The following is a 20,599-nucleotide window of genomic DNA, read 5'->3' as shown; positions in this document are numbered from 1 at the left end:
TTCCATGCGTAGCTAGCAGAATTCTCAGCCCACATTGCTCTGACCATGGACTTCATTTTCTGTGAGTTCTTAGAGGGCAGGCCAAGACTTAATTAGTTTCCTCTCTCCAGAGTCTAGCACACAGCAGGCATTCAATAAAGTCTGTAAAGCAGCAGGAAAATCTCAGACTTCTCAGCTCATGGTGTCCCATATTCAGACCTGGACACTGTATGGGAGGGAGAGGTAAGATGCCCTACACAGAATCCTGAAGGTCCGAGGGAGCTGCAATGTGGCTGAGTGACTTCTGGAGGCAAAAGCAATTGGTGGTGGTGGTGGTGGGTGCGTACAGCCTTTCCTCCTGAATGGAGAAGATATAATTTCCATTATCCTGTCCCCCCAGGACTCTACTCAAGAAGGCTACTGCCTTGGCAATGTAAGTGGCTCTGTGCACGAGTGTCCTATTGTGAAGGTAGTCAGTGGGTGCTTGGACAGCATAAAGGTGCCACAAATATGTGTTAATTGTGCACACCAAGTGCATTTGGCTCTGCCTCAAGACAGCGGACACATTTTGTGTGCCAAGACCTCCCCTTTGTCCTATAATGCTTGGAGTAGAAAGACTCTGGTCCCCTCCTGGCTCACCTTCTCAGCCTGAGGGGCCAAGCATGGTGCTGTGGTGGCAGTCAGAGGGGATGAGTGGTTTAGACCCTTCTTTGGTGAGGCCACCAGCCCTCGAGGGGCCTTGCTGCTGGGTGCTCCTTAGGTGCCACTGACCCGTGACCAAAACACAGTCCAGGTGAATCAAAGGCTTTCCCAGGCTAGTGCTCACTGGGCATTCCAGGTAGAGATGTCATGAAGGGGGTAGCCAAGAAGGAGGTGACACCTGGTGCCCATGTCCAGCCCAATAGGCAACTCCTCAAGACAAGGGAAACAGGCACCTAGTCCATCATGACAGGTTAAAACCGTTACCAAGGCCTCTCTGAGAGAGGAAGGAGCCACTTCAAAATAGAAACAAAGCTGGGTCTACAAAACCTGGTGTTCCTGGTATCAGTGGTCAGAAGTGGCAAGCCTGCCGGGGCTCTAGGAAACGTGGCTTGCCTGGGGTGCACAGTTAGAGGTGATGAGCTTGCAACAATTCTAGAGGACAAAATGTTTCAAAGGTAGAAATTAAAGTGAAAGACAGCAGGGCACCTAACTGGCTGAGAGCCCTGGTGACTTAACCAGCCTCTAGAAAATCCCTCAATATTCACATTAGCAATCAAATTGAAATATCAACGAAGAACATGTTTGGGCCTAATACATTAATAAAAATTAACATTTTCATGACGGTTCATAATGTGGGCTGGGATATGGTGAAGTCGCTACCTCACACATTGCTCTTGGCAGTCTATATTTGCACAGTCTCCCATGGAGGGCAATTTATCATTATGAGTCAAGAACTGCAAGAGTCTATGACCCTCTCTCAAAGAAAATAATCCAAGATATGGAGGAAAGTTTCATCAGAGTTAATTGTCATTTTGATCGATGTGTAAAGTGCTCAAATTATAGTTCATGAAAAATGTTTTGATAATGTGTTATGTATTGAAATGATGGGTGTGAGAACCATGTAGTCACACGGAGGAGTGCTTGTGACAAGACACAACACGGTGTGTGCATTAGGATGACAAGTGTGTGACACAACCTTTCCAGGAAAGGGGAGCCTGAGAAAATCCACTCCAATGTAACTATGGTGTGTCTGGGTATGGGAGGGGTGGGGTTATTTTTTCTTTCTCAAATTTAGTGTAATATGATATTACAAAAAACATATATTATTTAGAGACTTGAGGGTTGTTCAGTGGAAATAAAAAAGACAACTGAGAATCCTCCCCTAGTGGGTGAGAAGGAGCCTTTCAGGAAGAGCAGGGTGGCCTGACCTTCTAGGGACTGGATTTTGCTTTAGTTGGGACAGGACAGGGTGCGGGCTGGGCACAGAAGCAGGCACAGGCCTTTGCGGCCCAGCATTTTCTTGAGATCCTGAGAAGTCTGGGGAAGTGACCCCTGATCAAAACTGGGGAGAAGTTGGGAACCTCACATAAGGCCTTCTTAGGAAGCCTTCTGGCTCTAAAATGAGCAGTCTTTGAATGTATCCATCAAGGGCCCACGAGGATCTCAGAGGTGTGACATCAGGGGGATGACATCAAATCTAAAGAGGTCCCAAGGAATTGGTGAGGAAGGAGGCCAAGGAGAAGGGATGGGTGAGGGCTTTGAGGCACTCATGGACAGGGACAGTCACAGTGCCTGGGCTTGGGGGAACTGGAGAAGGCACCCTGGTCCTTCAGCGGGAGTGAGGGGGAGCACGGCTTTGAGATGTGTTCATGATTGTGTCTTCAGAGAGCAGGCTTGGGTTGAAGGAATCACCAGGCCAGGGGAATAGGGCATCTGCAGCCTTAATCAGTACTCCCTGGAGTAAGAGTTAGCTGAATAAATGGATAGATGGATGGATGGATGATGAGGCTTTATGCAGTGCATTAAAGATGTACAACATGGTCTCAATTGGATCAGGCATTGCGCAAGCAGAACTCTCCATGTGTTACTGCAACTAGCTTAGAAACATCACAATACTTTCTTAAACGCAGATATTCCTTGACTTACCATAGGGTTATATCCTGATAGACCCATCATAGTTGAAAATATTGTAAGTTGAAAATGCATTTAATACACCTAACCTTCTGAATATTATAGCTTAGCCTGACCCTTTTTAAATGTGCTCACATTAGCCTTTAGTGGAACAAAATCATCTAATACAAAGCTGATTTTATAATAAAGTAGTGGCTGTCTCCTGTAACACTGAATACTGTGCTGAAAGTGAACAGTAGGATAGCTGTAGGCATACAGAATTGTTGTACTGACACAGAACGGCTGGAAGTGTACCAGTTGTTTGTCCTTGTGATCCTGCGGCTGATGGAGCTGCGGCTCACCGCTGCTGCCCAGCAGCAGGAGAGAGTATTGTGCTGCACACCGCTAGCCCAGGAAAAGATCCAAATTCAAAATTTGAAGTACAGTTTTATCTTGCCAATGGGTTTCAGCCCCAGACAAGTTCACTATGGATTCAGTGAGAACAAGGAATGACAATGGAACATTCTTGGGGTAAAAGGGCTTATTACCTGGCTTTATTCTCCCAGCAGTACTTAGAGCACTAGAATCACATCTGCATCCAGCAGTCTGCAGGTCTGTGATCCTCCTTTGTCTCTGCCTCTTCTCAGAGCACTGGGCAGAGCTCTTTATATAGTGACTTGGTCAATAACATCTTATTGCCTATGGGTGTGGAAGTATTAGCCTAGCAGTAGGCCAATTACATCATCAAGTAGTTTAGGTTCAGGTGAGGATGCTGGCCACAGGAACTTCCATTTTCCTCGCAGGTTTGTACTGAATACGTATCACTTCCACACCATCATGAAGTTCAACAATTGTTAAGTTAAACCGTTATAAATTGGCGACCATCTCTAATCCCTACTGAGAAAGTTTATCAATCAACCAGAAAGCATGTATACAGACACTGTGAGCTTCTTAGAGCTAAGCCTTGTAGGATACAAAAGAAGTCCAAGACAGAGTTCTGTTCTACAAGGAGCACCCCATCTACTCTCCTATCCCTGCACATAGGTTCTTATTCTTGGGGTCTGATATTCTATTAGGACCAAAGCTACAAAACCAGGGGCATCTAATTTTAAATAGGCACAACCTATAATATGTGGGACCACAGGGAACAGTCCACCTACCAAGCAAGAAACAAATCTGAATGTAAATCAGGTGAAGGCAAATATTTTTTAGAGTTAAGTACAGACAAGAAACTATGCAAAATTAAGGGGAAACCCTTTCATCTTCATGATGTGTGTTCTACACTCTGCTTTGCACTGGGAGTGACTGCAACTCACCAGTTTATTTGCATATGGGCAAAGAGGAACCTAAAACACTTTCATTATCTTAAAAGGGCAATCAGCCAGCTGAGAAGCTTGCTTCTCCTAAGGGCAATCAATCTTGGTCAGCCTCCTCGGTGCTTCTCAGGCCTGTACTTCGCTGAGTCATTCCACTCCGTGCGTCCTTCAGACGCAGAGCCCAGGTGCCTTCTGCTCACCAGAGGCGTGGAGGGCTGGCTGACTGCAACCACAGAACTTTGGGATCTCATTATTAGGGTTATTTTTACTGCTATCAGGTTTTGGTAGGGTTTTTTTATCCTTAGGTTAAAAAGCTTAATGTTGATGTAACATTACATACTTAGGTAAAAAGCCCATATTTAAAATCATGTCAGATCTTAAAATATGGATAAAACTGGCATCACTTGGAATCCAAAGAGAAAGGACCTGCTTTTTCATGTGGTTTTACCTTTTGCTTCTCAACAGCTGTTTATTCTGTTTTATAAAGATGTCCAAGTAGAATGCTTAGGTGAAAAAGAGGAAGCAGCAGAATTACAGGTACGCTATAATGCCAGTTCCGTCAGCACCCATACACACCACATGCGTACACATGCACACACACATACATGCAAAAACTCAAATGGCTTACTCAGCCATTGAGAGTAGTGATCCCTAGGGCTGTGAATAGAGAGGAAACTCATTTTTTAGATTTTGCTTTCCTTTAATGGGTGATAATAATACAATGAGTGTATATTCCTTTTACAATTAAAACCAATAAAGATGGAATGTTAAAGATGATCAGGCACTAAGATCTTACAACAATTTATTCAGCATTTGTCTAGATCAGAGGGACTATGCGTTTGTTTCCACTTCTTATTGTGAAAATTTCAAATATGTACAGAGTAAGCAGAAGAGTCTAATGAAGCCCAGTGTACCCAGCACCTGCTTCCGTAATTATCCACTTTCTGCCATTCTGCTTTTATCTTTACCTTCATCTATGGTCTGCCACCACCTCAACCAAATTAATTTATATACAGTTCTTTTTGGTTTTGAGATAAAATTTATATGCCATGAAATGCACAAATATTAACATTAAAATTTTGAAAAATAGATATGCCCCTATAACAAATATCCCATCAAGATACAAAACATTCCCATCACCCAAAAAAAGTGCCTTGCGCCCCCTCACAGTTGATCTCTATCTCCCTTCCCCCAAGGCAACCATTGTTCTGAATTTTCACCATAGTTAATTTAGTTGCCTATCCTAGAATTTCTATTTATTATTTTTTAATATAATAAAACTATTTCCGTTGTAAAAGCTGTACATGTTAGAGAAAATGTTGGGTGGAAAAAGCCTAGAAAAATAGGAAGAAAATGAATAATTAATAGTCCTACAACACAAAGGGAAATATAGTTAAAATTTTGTTTCCTTCTAGTTTCTTTCTAGGTATAAAGTTTGCTTGTTTTATTGTTTTCTCAGAATGGCTTACTCAGCCATTGAAAGTCATGATCCCCAGGACTGTGAATAGAGAGGAAACTTATTCTCTAGATTTTGCTTTCCTTTAATGGGTGATTATTTTACATTGAGTGTACATCTGTGAATTTTTATAAAACTCTGTAGCGTACTTTTGTCTTCACACTACTCCCATAATTTCATAAGTATATCTTCTATAATATTCTCAAAGAAAAAAACCCTATCAACTTAGAATTTAGTACCTAAAAAGAAATCTTCCAAAAATGTAGATGAAACATAGACTTCTGCAGACACACAAAAGCTGAAAGAATTCTTCAGCAGCAGATTCACACTTCAAGAAATGTGAGAGGAAGTCCTTCAGACAGAAGAAAAATGTCATCAGATGGAAATATGGATCTGCATGAAGGAATAAAGAGTATTAGAAATGGTTACGTATGTGAGTAAATACATAGGAACTTTATCTTATTATTTATTGTCTTGTAAGGATCATTGAGGACATCCAGTTCCAGCCAAGACTGAGTAGCACCATTCTTCCCAGGTCCTATCCTCTTACAACTAGAAATCCCTGGATACAAAAAAATGCAGCAAACACAGGAAGACTCTGAGAAAGATAAAGAATAAAGTGAACCTAAGAGCCATAGGACCGGAGGAACACAAAGCGGTAGGTTCCCTGTTTATTTGTTTGTTGTTCTGCTACCCATTCTGAATGGAGTACCTGTAACCCAAAACTGTCAACAGGCACAGACAAAAAGAGCTCCAAGAAAAGCCTGCTTCCCCCAGTCAAAGAATAAGTAAAAGGTGACATAACAACAGAAACTCTTATTTGACCATTCTCTCCCTTGTCCAGCCAAACACCCATACAATAGCTGTGCTCCTTCCACTCTCACCCCATGCTCCTGCTCAAAGGATTCAGTCAGGGTGAGTGGAGAGCTTATGGTTCACTCCCCATATGGCAGGAGCAGGCTGCACTCCAAGTCCCCTGCAGGGGGTGCACTACAGGGATCCAGTAGGGAGCTGAGCTTCCACCCCAACTAGCATCAACAAGACTGAGGCAGTATGAGGTGGGGCCAGTTGGCATTCTGCTTTTCTATCCCTGGTATCAGCAGGGCCCATACAGAAGCTGAAGTTCCATCCTCACCCAGCAGCAACAAGGTAGAATGAGGTGTTGTGAAGACCACCATGTCAATAGAGCTTGGAGGGGCTGAGCTTATACCCACTCAGTGGCAGCAAGAGGATAGAGTTGATGCTCTATTTTCATCAGGAAGGTGCCAGGTAGGCTGAGGGGAATTGAACACCCACCACTACCACAACCTATGCCCTATACTTAAACAGGGTAATTGCCTGTGAAAAGGAAGTTTAACTAGGACCCAGAATCACACAACATAGTAGTCAAAATGTCCAGGATAAAAAGTCATTTGTCATACCAAGAATCAGGACAATCACAACTTGAATGAGAAAAAACAATCAACAAATGCTTACACCAAGATGACTCAGATGTTGGAATTTAAGACCATTTTAAAGCAGCAAACATTAAAATTATTCAATGAGCAATTTAAGTACTCTTGAAACAAAGGAAAAAATAGAAACTCCAAGCAAAAGAACATAAAATATTAGAAAAAGAACCAGTTGGAAATTCTAAAACTGAAAAATTCAATAACTGAAATAAAAACTCAAAGGATGGGCTCAATAGTAGTTTGGAGACAACAAGGAATGAATCAGTGAAGTTGAAGACATAACTAGAAATTGCCCAATCTTAACAATAGAAAGAAAATAGACTGAAAAAAAAAAAACCACACACACAAAAAAACAGTGTCTGTGTGATCTGTGGGATGATAACAAAAGATCCAGCACTGGTATCATGAGAGTCCCAGAGAAGAGGAGGAAGTGTGGAGCTGAAAAATATTTCAAATAAATAACAGCAAGAAAAATCCCCAAATTTGGCAAAAGTCAAAACCTGTAGACTCAAAAAGTGGAAAAAATTTCAAGCAAAAATAAGTCTAAATAAATCCACACTGAGTTGAATTACAGTCAACTTTTAAAAATTAAAGACAAAGAAAAAAGTATTGAAAGAGGTTAGAGAGAAACAATGTATCACTTATAAAATTATTCAAATGACAACCATTCCTCATCTGAAACCATGGAAGCCAGAAATAGATGGCACAACATTTTACAAGTCCTGAAAGAAGAGAATTGTCAACTCAGAATTATATATCCAGCAAAACTATTCTTACCAGACCTGAGTCTGGTTCTGATGCCTGCCTGCTCAATCTCTTCAAACTGTGGGGTTTTTGTTTTGTTTTGTTTTTGTTTTTGCCTTTCAGTATGTCTTGTAATTGCTTTCCTGATAGCCAGACATGATGAAATAGATAAAAGGAGTTGAGATAAATAGTCTACTTTTTAAAAAAAGGAAAGGTCTCAAGTCAATGGCTTCAACTTACACTTGAAAAAGATAGGAAAGAAGAGCAAATTAAACCCAAGTGATCATTAAAAGGAAAATGATAAAAATAAAAGTGAAAAATCAATGAAATAGAAAACAGAAAAACAATTAAAAAATCAACAAATCAAAAGCTAGTTCTTTAAGGTAATCAATAAAATTTAAAAACCTGTAGTCAACCTGATCAGGAAAAATTATTTAAGACACAAATTAGCCAATAGCAAGAATGATAGAGGTTGATATCTCTCCAATTCTACAGATATTAAAAGAATGGTAAGGAAATATTATGAACAACTTTAAGCCTATAAATTAGAAAACACTTAGATGAGCTGGACAAATTCCTTTAAGACACAAATTACCAGAGTGCACTCAAAAAGAAACAGCCTGTATAGCCTTCAATCTATGGAAAAAACTGAATTTGTAGTTAAAATATACTCATGAAGAAAATTTCAGGCAGAGATGTCTTCCCTAGTGAACTCTACCAAACATTAAGGAAGAAGGAATAACAATCCTCACAAACTCAGAAAGTTAAAAAGTGAATACTTCCAACTCATGCTGTGAGCCCAGCATTGTCCTGATTCCAAAACCAAAAAAAAGAAAACTACACAATAGTAATTTTCATGAACAAAAGGCAACATTTCTAAAGAAAATATAACAAATTCAATATAGCAATATATAAAAAGGATAAAACATCATGACCAAATGGGGCTTATCTCAGCAATGCAAGGTTGTTGGTTTGATAGCTAAAACCCAAGCAGTGTAAGTCACTCTATTATCCACAAAAGAAAAAACATGTGATCATCTCAATAGCTGTAGAAAAAAAACTTAGCAAAATCTAACACCCATTCCTGATTTAAAACTCCTAGAAAACTAGGAGTAGAAGAACACTTCTTATCCTATTTAAGGGAAGCTATGAAAGACCTACATAGCTGTCATATTTCACAGTGAAAGATGAAATTTTCTCATCCTAAGGTCATAAACAAGGCAAGAATGTTTGTTCTTACCATTTCTATTCAATATTGTACTGGAAGTGCTAGCCAGCACAATATAGCAAGAAAAAAAAATAAATGGCACAGACTGGAAAGAGTAACAGTTGACATAATTCTATATGTACAAAATTGACAGAAATCTACAAATTAATTACTAAAAAGTGAACTTAGCAAGGCTGCAATACACAGGAAAACATAAAATATCATTGTATTTCTATATATCATATACCTGAAATACATATACACACACACACACAAATTTGGATAGCTGGTTTTTGACAAAGATGCAAAAGCAATTCAATGGAGAAAGGACAACCTTTTGAACAAATGGCACTGGAACAACTGGATGTGCAAATGCAAAAACAACAATAAAAAACAACTTGAGGCCAAAACTTACATCATATTTAAAAAATTCAACATGAATTACAGCACTTGGTGTAAAATCTGAAAGTATAAACCTCTAGAGGAAAACATAGGAGAAAATCTTTGTGATCTTGGGTTAGACAAAGAGTTTTTAGGTATGACAGCAAAAGAACAATCCATAAAAACTAAATTGACAAATTGGAATTTATCAAAATTAAAAACTTCTGCTCTTTGAAAGTATTAAGATGATGAAAAGATAAATCACAGATTGGGAGAAAATTTTGCCAAGCATTTGATAATGCACTCACATGTAGAAAAGATAATGCATTCTTAAAACTCAATAATAAGAAAACAGATATTCCAGTTAAAAACAAACTGGACAAAAGATTTGAACATTTTTCCAAAGAAGTTATATGAATGGGAATAGGCACATGAAAACATGCTCAACACTATTAGTTATTAGGGAAAGGCAAATTAAACTCACAATGTATACCACTATACATATTTTAGATTGGTTAAAATTAAAAAGATTGACCCTACCAAATACTGGCAAGGATGTGGAGGAATCTGAATCCTCATACACTGCTGCTAGGAGTGTAAAATGATAAAGCCACTTTGGAAAAACAGTTCAAAGCTTCTCATAAAGTTAAATAATGTACCTACTACATGTCCCAGACATTCAATGTCAAGAGAAAAAAAAAAGATGCAGATGTCCATACAAAGACTTATACACAAATATGCATGGCTGCTTTATTTGGAGTAGCCCCAAACTTGCAGCAATCTAAATTTCCATTGACAGATGAATGGAAAAACAAATAGTGGTATATCCATACAATGGACTACTACTCAGTACAAGAAAAAAATAAAAGAAAGAGTTCGTTGATAAATACAATATGGATAAATCTCAAAAAAACAATTATGAATGGAAGAAGTCGGACCAAAAAGAAAAGACTGCATGCTGCATATTGCATTCATATGAAACTGTAGAAAATGAAATTCTATAGTGACATCAAACAAGCAAGTAGGGAAGGAGGAGGAAAGGGAAGGGAGGCCTGGGAGAGATTACAAAGGTGCATGAGGAAACTTTCGGTGGGTGATGGAGATGTTCATTCTATTGTTGGGTCTTAACTGGATGCCTCTGGAAACTTGTACACTAAATATTTGCAAGTTTTTGTATGTCAATTATACTGCATTCAATCTGCTTCAAAAAATAAATAAGGCAAGGGAGGGTATCAAGACCCTCATAGGACTGTTTTACACCTAGCCTGCAAACAGGTGCACACAAAATCTACACATTTAACTACCTAACAACACCTGTGCGACATTCTGCTAATCACTGTGAGAAAGAGACAATAGTTACATTCGAAACTCCCAGAACATGGTTGTTTCCACGTATTTCTTAAAGATTTCAGATCTGGGTTATGTATAGTATGCGGCTGCCAGTTTACCCAACTTGGGGCTTTTCTCTTTGGTTTAGAGAATCTGAAATTGAACTTGGCTGGAGTTAAGTCAGTGTGGTGGTTCATGGGTGTGGAAAGTACCTAGAGCTGATAACAAATTAGAGTTCCCTACAACTACATCAATGTCAAAACTATCTACTGTCTCCTAGGTTGTTTGTTCAAAAATAAATAATGGTCTTCATTTTGATCACTTTTAAATAATCTGTGAGATACACCTCTTTTCTATTCTTGTAATCTCCTAACTTTTAAGATGTTTCTTTTTCTACTCAATAGAGAGCTTGTTCTCACTAGAGAATGATTCCAATATTATGCTCAGTCTCTCTTTCCCTTTTCTGCTTCCCTAAGCAAACCTCCCAAAGTAACCACTATGAAGGGGCCCAGATTTAAGGGCTGTTCTTGGCACCCAAATGGGCCAGGTGTTGTCACTAAGATGGTCCTGCCAGGGAGCAGCCATCTAAAGCAGTAGTGTACTTCTTGCCAGAAAACCTTGCAACTCTGAAAAGTCTCTTCTAGAAATAACCACACCATGGTGGGTGGAGGGGCAGAACACCAACAGGCCTGGCATTATACAGCCCACCCCTCATCTCTACCTCATCCCAATTTTGTAACATCCTTAGGGAATCACTGTACTTTGTATCTGAGGAGAAGGGGAAGTGAGCAGCCCTGTGCTCCTGTCCTATGCTGAAAAGGATGCTGAGGGCCATTCCAGCGAACTCCTAAGGTCAGAGTCACCTATGTTACCGGTGGAGCTCAGAGAGCACCAGCAGCTCACATGCCCTCCGACTCAGTTGGCCAGGGAAGAGCAAGGATTCAAACCTGGGCCAGTCTGGCCAGAGGAACCACATGCTTTCCTCAGCTCAGTAGCTGCCTCACCATGACTGCTGGGTCACCACCACTTACCATGACCACTTAGTCATTGCTTTCTACTACTCCCACATCGCTGTTCCCCACAACTACTGGTCACTACTGCTTTATAATTACCTTTAGAGCCACTGGTGGATTTTGCTCATCAGTATTTTCTAGATAATTAATACTATAGATGTTCATTTTCAAGATGTATGCAGTTTCCATTGATATTTTCTGGAGGAGCGGACAAACCTACACTCAACTGGATACCTCTGGAAACTTCCAGGGTGTTACATAACTGTATAGAAGGCTGGGCCTCCTAGATGTTGGGGATGCTGTGTTCTAATCCTCCACATTTCCCTATAGATAAACCCATTTGTTCACAAAGTCAAGGAAGCAGGCAGGGACTCTTTACACAGAACTTGGACTAGGGTAAGGAGTATAGACTTTAGTCCAAGACAGGGTTTTACATGGGAGGAGTGATCAGATCGTTCAAGAGAGGAAGCTTAGAATCCAGCTCCAAGTCCACTGCCGAAGCCCAGGCAATACAGGGTGGTGAGTTGGACTTTAGTGGTGCTAGTAAGCATAAAATAAATGGGTACATTCAGAAATTGTTTCAGAGGTAGAGTCTAACTTAATGAAGAGCTTGATGGAAAGAGCGAAGAGAAGGAGAAGAACCAAGGCTGACTCATAGAATTTTGTCCTGAGAAACTTGAAAAGCCAAGATAGAAAGGAATGAGGTAAAATCAGACTTGGGACAATCTTGTGCTGTGTTTGGGACAAATTTTAATTTCAAACACATGTTAAAATCCAAGTAGGGCAGACCATGTATACATGAGAATGGACCCTGGATGGATATAGGGAGTCATGAGCATACAGACGTACTTAAGACACAAGAGGGGGTGAGATCCCCTGGGGAAGCAGTGTGCAGAGAGAAGAAAAGGGGGGAGGGAGGGAATGAACCCTGCGTAGGGCAGGGCTTGCAGCAGAGGCAATAGATGCAACCAAGAAAAGTAAAAAGGAGGAAGCAGTCAGTGCAGTAGGAGGGAAGCAAGGAATGTGTGATGTTCCGGGAGCAAAGAGAATAAGGGGCATTAGAAAGGAGAAGTGGTCAGTTGTGTCAAATAAGATGAAGACAGATTGTCCACTGTATTTGGTAGCAATAAATCACAGCAGGCTGCCAAAAAATGGTTATGTCTAAACTATCTAGAAGAATATTTTTCATTCTTCATATATTTAATAAGCATATATCATGTGCTAGATATCCTTTCAGGGACATTCAGAGATTCATAAGACACATGGTCTCTGCTCTCAAGAAGTTCCCAGTGATAAGAAAGAAAGAGGCAATAACCAGTGTTTTCATTGCATTGTTATCCCATTGATCCTGCAACAGTTCTGTACACCAGTTATTGCCATTTAGCTATTTTACCAATAATGAAATTGAGGCCAGGGAGCAGTCAAGATATGCCTCAAATATTCAATGACAAAGCCAAGGTTTGACTGTAACTTAAAACTTCCCAATAGTAATTCACAAAGATGACTGGGAAATGGCCAATGACCAGGTATCTTAGCACTAGGAGGATCACTCATCTGAAATACAGATGGACTTAGGACAAGTCTTATACCTTCATGTCCAGGTAATAGTGACTCAGAACAAATGCACACTCCCACCCACCCAAGGGCTCTTAGATAAAAATGGCTACACCTACAGGCAATTGATTTTGATAAATGGTGCCAATATAATGCAATGGGGGAAAGGAAGTTCTTTTCAATAAATATCCCTGAAGCAACCAGACATCCTATGGAGAAATAAAAATTTTGATCCCTACCTCACACCACACACTAAAATTAACTGAAATGGATCATAAACCTTAGTGTAAAACTACAACTATAATGCTTCTCGAAGAAAGAATGTTGTTGTGCCCTTGGGGTGGGCAAAGATTTCTTGTATAAAGCAGTAACCATAAAATACAAAAAAAGTAAATGTGATTTTATCAAAATTCAAACTTCTGTTTATTAAAAGGCATCATTAAGAAAGACAAAAGGCCTACTACATACTGAGAAACCAGAGAAACTCTAAGAAACTTTTCACTATACATCAGACCAAGGACTCAGATCCAGAATGTACAGAGATTCCTTCATGCTAGTCACCATTGGTCTTGACTGCATGCCCTTAAATCAATTTCTGTTAAAACAAATTTTCAAGAGGGGACAGCTTTTGGGAAGCTATGCAAGTTGAAGCAGGATTTGGAAAGGGCCTTTCTACCCGAGGGGTGCCCCTGACAAGCAGAGAGAGGATGTTCCTCAGCCATGTTGATCCCAGGGAGATAAAGAGTTTGGGAACAGAGAATTTTGAAAAATTAAAGCCAGTTCATAGGTTCAATTTTCTTTTCAAGTGGCAACCAGAAGAACCAGCAGACCCTGTGGTTCGGGACCCCAAACTGGCTGTGACACTTTTTGCCAAATGTATTACTCAGGATTCTCCAGAGACACAGAACCAATAATGTGTGTGTAGAAATATAGATTAGATAGAGTTGTAGATGTAGCTATAGATATAGATACAAATAGGGATTTATATAAGAGATTTATTTTAAGGAAATGGCTCACATGACTTTGGAGGCCAGCAAGTTCAAAATCCTCAGGGTGGGTTGGCAGGCTGGAGATCCAGGGAGAGGCGATGCTGCAGCTCAATCCAAAGGCAGTTCCCTGGCAGAGTTCCTTCTTGCTCTTGGGAGGTCAGACTTTTGTTCTCTTCAAGTCGTCCACTGATTGGATAAGACCCACCCACAACATGGAGAGCAATCTGCTATACTCGAAGTCTGCCAACAAAAATGTATAAAGATCTAAAAACACCCTTAGAGAAACATCCAGAATAATGTTTGACCAAATATGTAGGTACTGTGGCCAAGTTGACACAAAATTAACCATCACACCAAATGTGCTCTGGAACTATATCAACCTAGGGGAGATATGATCAATGACTGAAGAATTTTCACAAGGTTTGAGGCAGCTGTGAGGAGCATGACAGTGATTTGACAAGCTCCCAAAAGTTTTGTCAGACAGCAAACATCTGGAGTTGAGGTCGACTTGAGCAAATAGGGAAGATGTTTTCTTTTTGTGAAATGTGCTCCTGTTGGGGGAAGGCTGTGTAGACAAGGTGATCGAAGGGAAAACGAATTGGTTTAGGGACATGTAATCAAGACAAATGGATGGCTGTGGAGGCTCTCAGAAAAAAGAATACAAAAGTATAAGGAAGACAAAATTAGACTTAGTCCGATGGCCATTGTGTCGAGTAGAAAATGATGTCTAAATGAAGATAGTCCAGTGAAAAAGACAACCAGTTAGAGGAGGAACCCAGACACAAGAATATGTTAAGTGCTACTCAGTCAGAGGTTGCCCCAAATCAGATGCTATTGGAGAAGAACAGAAACGCACATGATACAAGATTGAAAATGTCAGAAGAAAACATAATCACCTGCCTTTCCTTGTGGGATTAAAACAGGTTTTAGTAGAACACTAGCAAAAATGGCAAAAGAAAAACAGACTGCCAAGAAAACTCCAGAAGCCCAATGAAGAGGGATTTCAGAGCCCAGTGCATCTTGCTGATGGTGCCCAACTGTGGACCATCTTGGGGGTCCCGAACCTCCCCCCTTGCAATATATATACATGTATTATACATTCAAGAAAGTGAGGTTAAGAGTTGCTTGCCCAAATTCCATTCTCTGATATTACAACTCAGAATCCCTGTTAGTTTTGCTGGAAATATAACTATTCTAATGGATCTAGAAAATGAGTAAATGGTATTCTCTACCTGAAAGTTGTTCTAATTAACTTTCGATCTTTTGTCCAGTTAAAGACTTTAAATTTTTTGACATCAAATCTTGTTTAAACTGTATCTTTTTTATTCTCATCATAATAGAAGAAATCTGTGGGTTTTTTTTGATACCTAACTGGTTGGAGGGATTTTTTTTTAATACTGATTTTTGTTTCTTATCTTTTACACCAGTTATTTAAAAAATTATAGTTTTAATTTAATCTGGAAGGGATAAAAGTGTAACTCCTGGTAATTTTCATATTGCTGCCAGTAGGTAAGTAATAATGCCTATTTATTTTGGCAAAAAAATATTTTTCATGGGCAAAAGGCTCAAATGGCCAGACACTTCATAAAAGAGGGTATTTAAATGGCCAAAAAGCACATGCAAGTGTTCTCAACCCAATATAATATAAATGTAAATTAAATTAAAACCACAAGTTTTATATATAAATATATATAAATATAAATTATAAATTAAATATAAATTAAATCGGCCAGCTGGTTATGGGGCTCCCTGCTTGATTGACAGGCCCACCCCCTGCAGTGGAGGAAAGGGCAGAGCCAGACAGAAAATGAGCTCTGTCCATGCAGAGCAGTTACCAGGTCCATTCCTTAGACCCGCTTCATAGGCAGGCAACCACATGCCTGAGCCCAGGTGGCAAAGCCATATGTGACAGAATGAAGCAAATACAAATTAAAACCACAAGTGAGACATCATGATATATACACTCAAATGGCTAAAGTTAAAAAGACAGACAATACCAAATGTTGCCAAAGTTGTAGAGAAAATGTAACCCTCACTGCTGGTAGGAATGCAAAAATGGTACAGTGACTATGGAAAAGGTTTTGGAATTTTCTAGTAAAATTAAACATTTACCTCCCAAATCACCCAGCAACTCCACTCCTAGGTGTTTACCAAAGAGAAGTAATTGCAAATGTCCACGAAAGTGTTCATAAGTTTTATTTGGGATCGCTAAAAACAAGACACAACCCATATATCTTATTACATGGCTATCAAGACACAATCCACAATATGGTATAGTCACATGATGGAAATGTATGCAGCATCAAAAAAGAACAGACTCTTGATCCATGTAAACTTGGATGAATCTCAGAAACAAGCTGAGCAAAAGGCAACTGGACGCAAAGGACTGTATACTGTATGGATCCATTTTTGTGAAGTTCAACGACATAGCCAATGCTACAATGATAGCAGTCAGATTGTCTCAGGTGGTGGAAGCGCTCCTGGTCTTAATCAGGGTGTTTGTTGAAAGGGGGATATGTAAGTAAGATTTGCGCATTTTACTTTATGAAACTTATGTTTCAATCTTAGAAAATGTAGAATGAAATAAGGGGGTGGGGGCAGGAACTCTGCTTTTTCCATTGTCCACCATGTGCCAGAAGGAGCTCTCTTCTGGGTGTGGGTGGCTAAGGCCCCAGCAGCGTAGAGAGTGATCCTGGCCTACAGCTGGCTTAGGACCAAAGTCTGGCTGTTCTTCTCTTCAGTGTCCGGGAGCAGGGCCTCTGTCCACATGAAATAGCAGCCAGCCCTAGCTTGGTGGCCTGTAAGTCACAACAGGTTCTCTGTAGAAGGTGCTGGAAGCCCACCCCACCCTTCACAGTGTCTCCTTGGCCAGGGTCCATAGGTCCAGAAGGCATTGATAGGATCTAACCAGAGCCATGGGATTCTCCGTGCCTGGCCCAAATTAGATAACACCAAGATAACTCTCAGGGCAGAGGCAGGCTTGGTTGGAGCTTCTGTGCCTTGAGACAGGACCACCTGCCCTGCTGGTCTCCTGGGAAGAAGTGGGTGGCAGTGGCAGTGAGGATTTCTTACTTACTGGGCTACTCAGGGCCAGGCCCTAATCAAGAGATTCTTTTGCATGGCTAGTGCCTTTAACCTTCAGTGTCAAGTCAGGACTCTCACTCTGAGGGGCGGAGGCCACCTATGCCAGAGGCTGTGTCCATGGCTTCAAACCTTTCCTTCCTTTTTTCTCAATCCCTCCCTCCCTCTTCAACTCTACTTTCCCAGGGGCTGACCTTATTCTCTGGACCACCTTCATGCCTCATCCGGACCTCAGATTAAGAGGCCTCCTCTCTCCCTGGGTCCATACCAGTAACCCCAAAAGGACTGTTAATGTGCCATCCAGGACCAAGCACCACAGCTTGGACATGGGGCTCTGATCAGCCAGCTAGTTATGGGGCTCCCCGCTTGATTGACAGGCCCAACCCTGCAGTGGAGGAAAGGGCAGAGCCAGGCAGAAAATGAGGCTGGACATGCAGAGCAGTTACTGGGTCCATTCCTTAGACCCACTTCATAGGCAGGCAACCACATGCCTGAGCCCAGGTGGTAGAGCCATACGTGACAGAACCAAGATTTGTTCTCAGGAGTCAGGGTTCTTGCACTGGAAGCCTGTCTGCACCCCACTGACATAAGGAGGTCAAGCCTAGGCTCGCCTAGGCATCCTTGCTCCAGTGGCATAGAAGCCATGGAGTTGACACAGGCTTGGTCTTAACTCCATCCCTGCCTCCATCACCCATGCCCGCTGGCAGTAGCAGAAGGAGAGCTTCTGTCTGTGAAAACAGTGATATCGATTCGGGCTCTTGGGACTTGGCACGGGGCACAGGTAACTCCTCTTCTCGCACAGCTTGCCCCTGGGCACCAGTCTCAGCTGCCAGTCCAGCACATAGGGTGCTTTTTCTCAGATCCTGCTGCCTGAGCGTCTTGGCTGTTGGCGCCCAAACCGCACAAGGTGTCTCGTCTGCCACGAGGCCATCACAGGCACACCTTGGGGATACTGCGGGTTTGTGCCAGGCCACCACAGCAAGGTGAAAATCATAATAATGCCAGTCATACGAATTGTTTGGTGCAGTGCATAAAAGTTATGTTTACACTATACTGTAGTCTATTAAGTGAGCTTAATATTAAAAACTTAATTAAAAATGCCTTAATTAAAAATACTTTAATGTCTTAATTAAAAAATACTTTATTGCTAAAAGTTGCTATCCATCATCTGAGCTTTCATCATATGAGTCGTAATCTTTTTGTGGCTGGAGGGTCTTGCCTAGGTGTTGATGGCTGCTGGCTGGTCAAGGGGATGGTTGGGAAGGTTGGGGTGGCTGTGGGGTGAAGCAGTCAGAACACACACACATTTATTGATCAAAGTCACCATTGTTCAAGGCTCCCCAAAACAATTACAATAGTAACATCGAAGATCACTGATCACAGATCACCATAACAAATATAACAACAATGAAAATGTTGGAAATACTGTGAGAATTATCAAAATGTGACACAGAGACCGGAAGTGAGCAAATACTGTTGGAAAAAATGACTCCAAGAGACTTGCTCCACATACACAAATTTTCAATTTGCAAAAAATGCAATATCTGTGAAGCAGAAAAAAGTGGAACACAATAAAACAAGGTCTGCCTGTCATCCTGGAATGAGGCTCACAGGGGTGGGGGGATCAACTCTGGCAGGGTTCATGGGAGGGGGGCGTTCAGAGAAAGCTTCAGGAAAGTGGTGACTCCTTAGCTGGGTTTTGAAAGATAAGTAGGAGTTTTCCAATCAGACGTGATCGTAGGCATAACATTTCAGGCAGTAAGACTGGCCACCTAAAAACAGGTGTAGTCCTGAGAATTGCTGGCTCTTTGGTGTTCTCCCACAACAAGGGGAGGTGTCCAGGAGAGAGGACAGGAAGGGCTGGCAGGAAAGAGAGCCTCAGGACCCCTACGCCATGCCATTCCCCAAATTTAGTTTGAGTCCACCTGCCTGAATACTGCCATTTTCCACCATCTGGATCACTATTTACCTAACGGTTTTCTTCAGAACAGCTAAGAAATAAATCAATTATGTTCTACTACCAAAAATGGAAAACCTTCTTGCTTCTTATTAACGACTAAAATAGAACATTCACCTCTATGTCGCATAAAGCCATCTGGTATGTTACACACCACACTGTAGAAAACCGCCATGAGCGACAAGGAGCCAGGAAAGGATTTTAAGCAAGGGAATCACATGATCAGAACAGTGCTTTAAAAAGCCCAGTCTGATAAGAGGGTGAAGAACAAGTAGAGACCCAGGCCAGAGGAGAGGGCAGTTAATCACTTGTCTATTTTTATACACCCTATACAGATATCCTCTTTTTCTTTTTAAGTAGTTTTTATTTATATGTCCTTAAAACTAAATTCCATCTAAATCTCAGTTGGGCACTCCCTTCTAGAATTTCTCTATTCCTAGCAATGGGGAATTGTGAAGATGGCCATTGGGTGCAAAGCCATAACTTTGTTACGAATGGCCAGACAGATTCCTGCCTTGTCTTCTGGTTGCTCATGGTTCAGGGGTGAGTTTAGAATCCAGGCGTTCCTAGATCTTTGAGTATAGAAATAAGAAAAAAATCTCTCCTCTCTCTTCAGGGTTGAACTCAGGGAGCGGGAGGCTGCTCTCACAGAATGACTGTGGTTTACAAAGCCACTGACTCAGGAGGGACAAGGGGCTTATCTGAAGGGGGTGAGTTCTCCATCTTTCCCCATTCCAGGGACAGAAGCCAGCTTCTCCCACGGCACTTGGGCCAAGGCTGGTCCTGGGTGGCCATGTTCACTGTTTCCAACAATAACAGAGGAGCCGCCATCCAGTGTGCAGGCCTGAGCACCAGGGCATCTCATGGGGATTCCATTGCCGTGATGGTGAATTTTATGTATTAACTTGGCTAAGCAATGGTACTCTGTTGTCAAAACCAGTCTAGATGTTTCTATTAAACTATTTAAAAGATACGATTAATATTTAAATCAGTGGATTTATTTGCAAAGCAGAGCAGATTACTCTCCATAACATGGGTGGGCCTCACCAAATCCATTCAGGGTCTTAAAAGAAAAGAAGGTGGACCCCCAGGAGGAAGAAGAAATTCTGCCTACAGATGGCAATATAGAAATTCTGCCTCAGATTTTGGCCTTTGAACTCAGACTGCAGCACTGACTCTGGCCTGAATTTCGAGTCTGTCCTGCAGATTTTGGACAACCTATCTATTTATCAACAGGTACGTTGATACATAGACGCTATTGGTTCTGTTTCTCTGGAGAACCCTGATTAATGCAATTTCCATGACCACAATTGCAAGCCACAGTAGCAAGGGCTAGGTGCTCTTTGTTGTTGTTTTTAATCTAGTGCTGCTACTCCAAAAGATAGCAGCTTAAAATAGCAGTCATTTTATTCTTTTATGATTCTGTGGGCTGACTGTACTCAGCTAGGCAGGTTTTCTGTTCCACGTGATGCTGGCAGGAGCTACAGTCATCTGGGACTCAACTGGGCTGGAGTCTCCAACATGACTGCCTCCTTCCTGTGGCTGGCAGT

The sequence above is a fragment of the Manis pentadactyla genome, chromosome 2 (assembly GCF_030020395.1).
Source record: "Manis pentadactyla isolate mManPen7 chromosome 2, mManPen7.hap1, whole genome shotgun sequence".
NCBI lineage: Eukaryota > Metazoa > Chordata > Mammalia > Pholidota > Manidae > Manis > Manis pentadactyla.
This window is presented reverse-complemented; position numbering follows the sequence as displayed.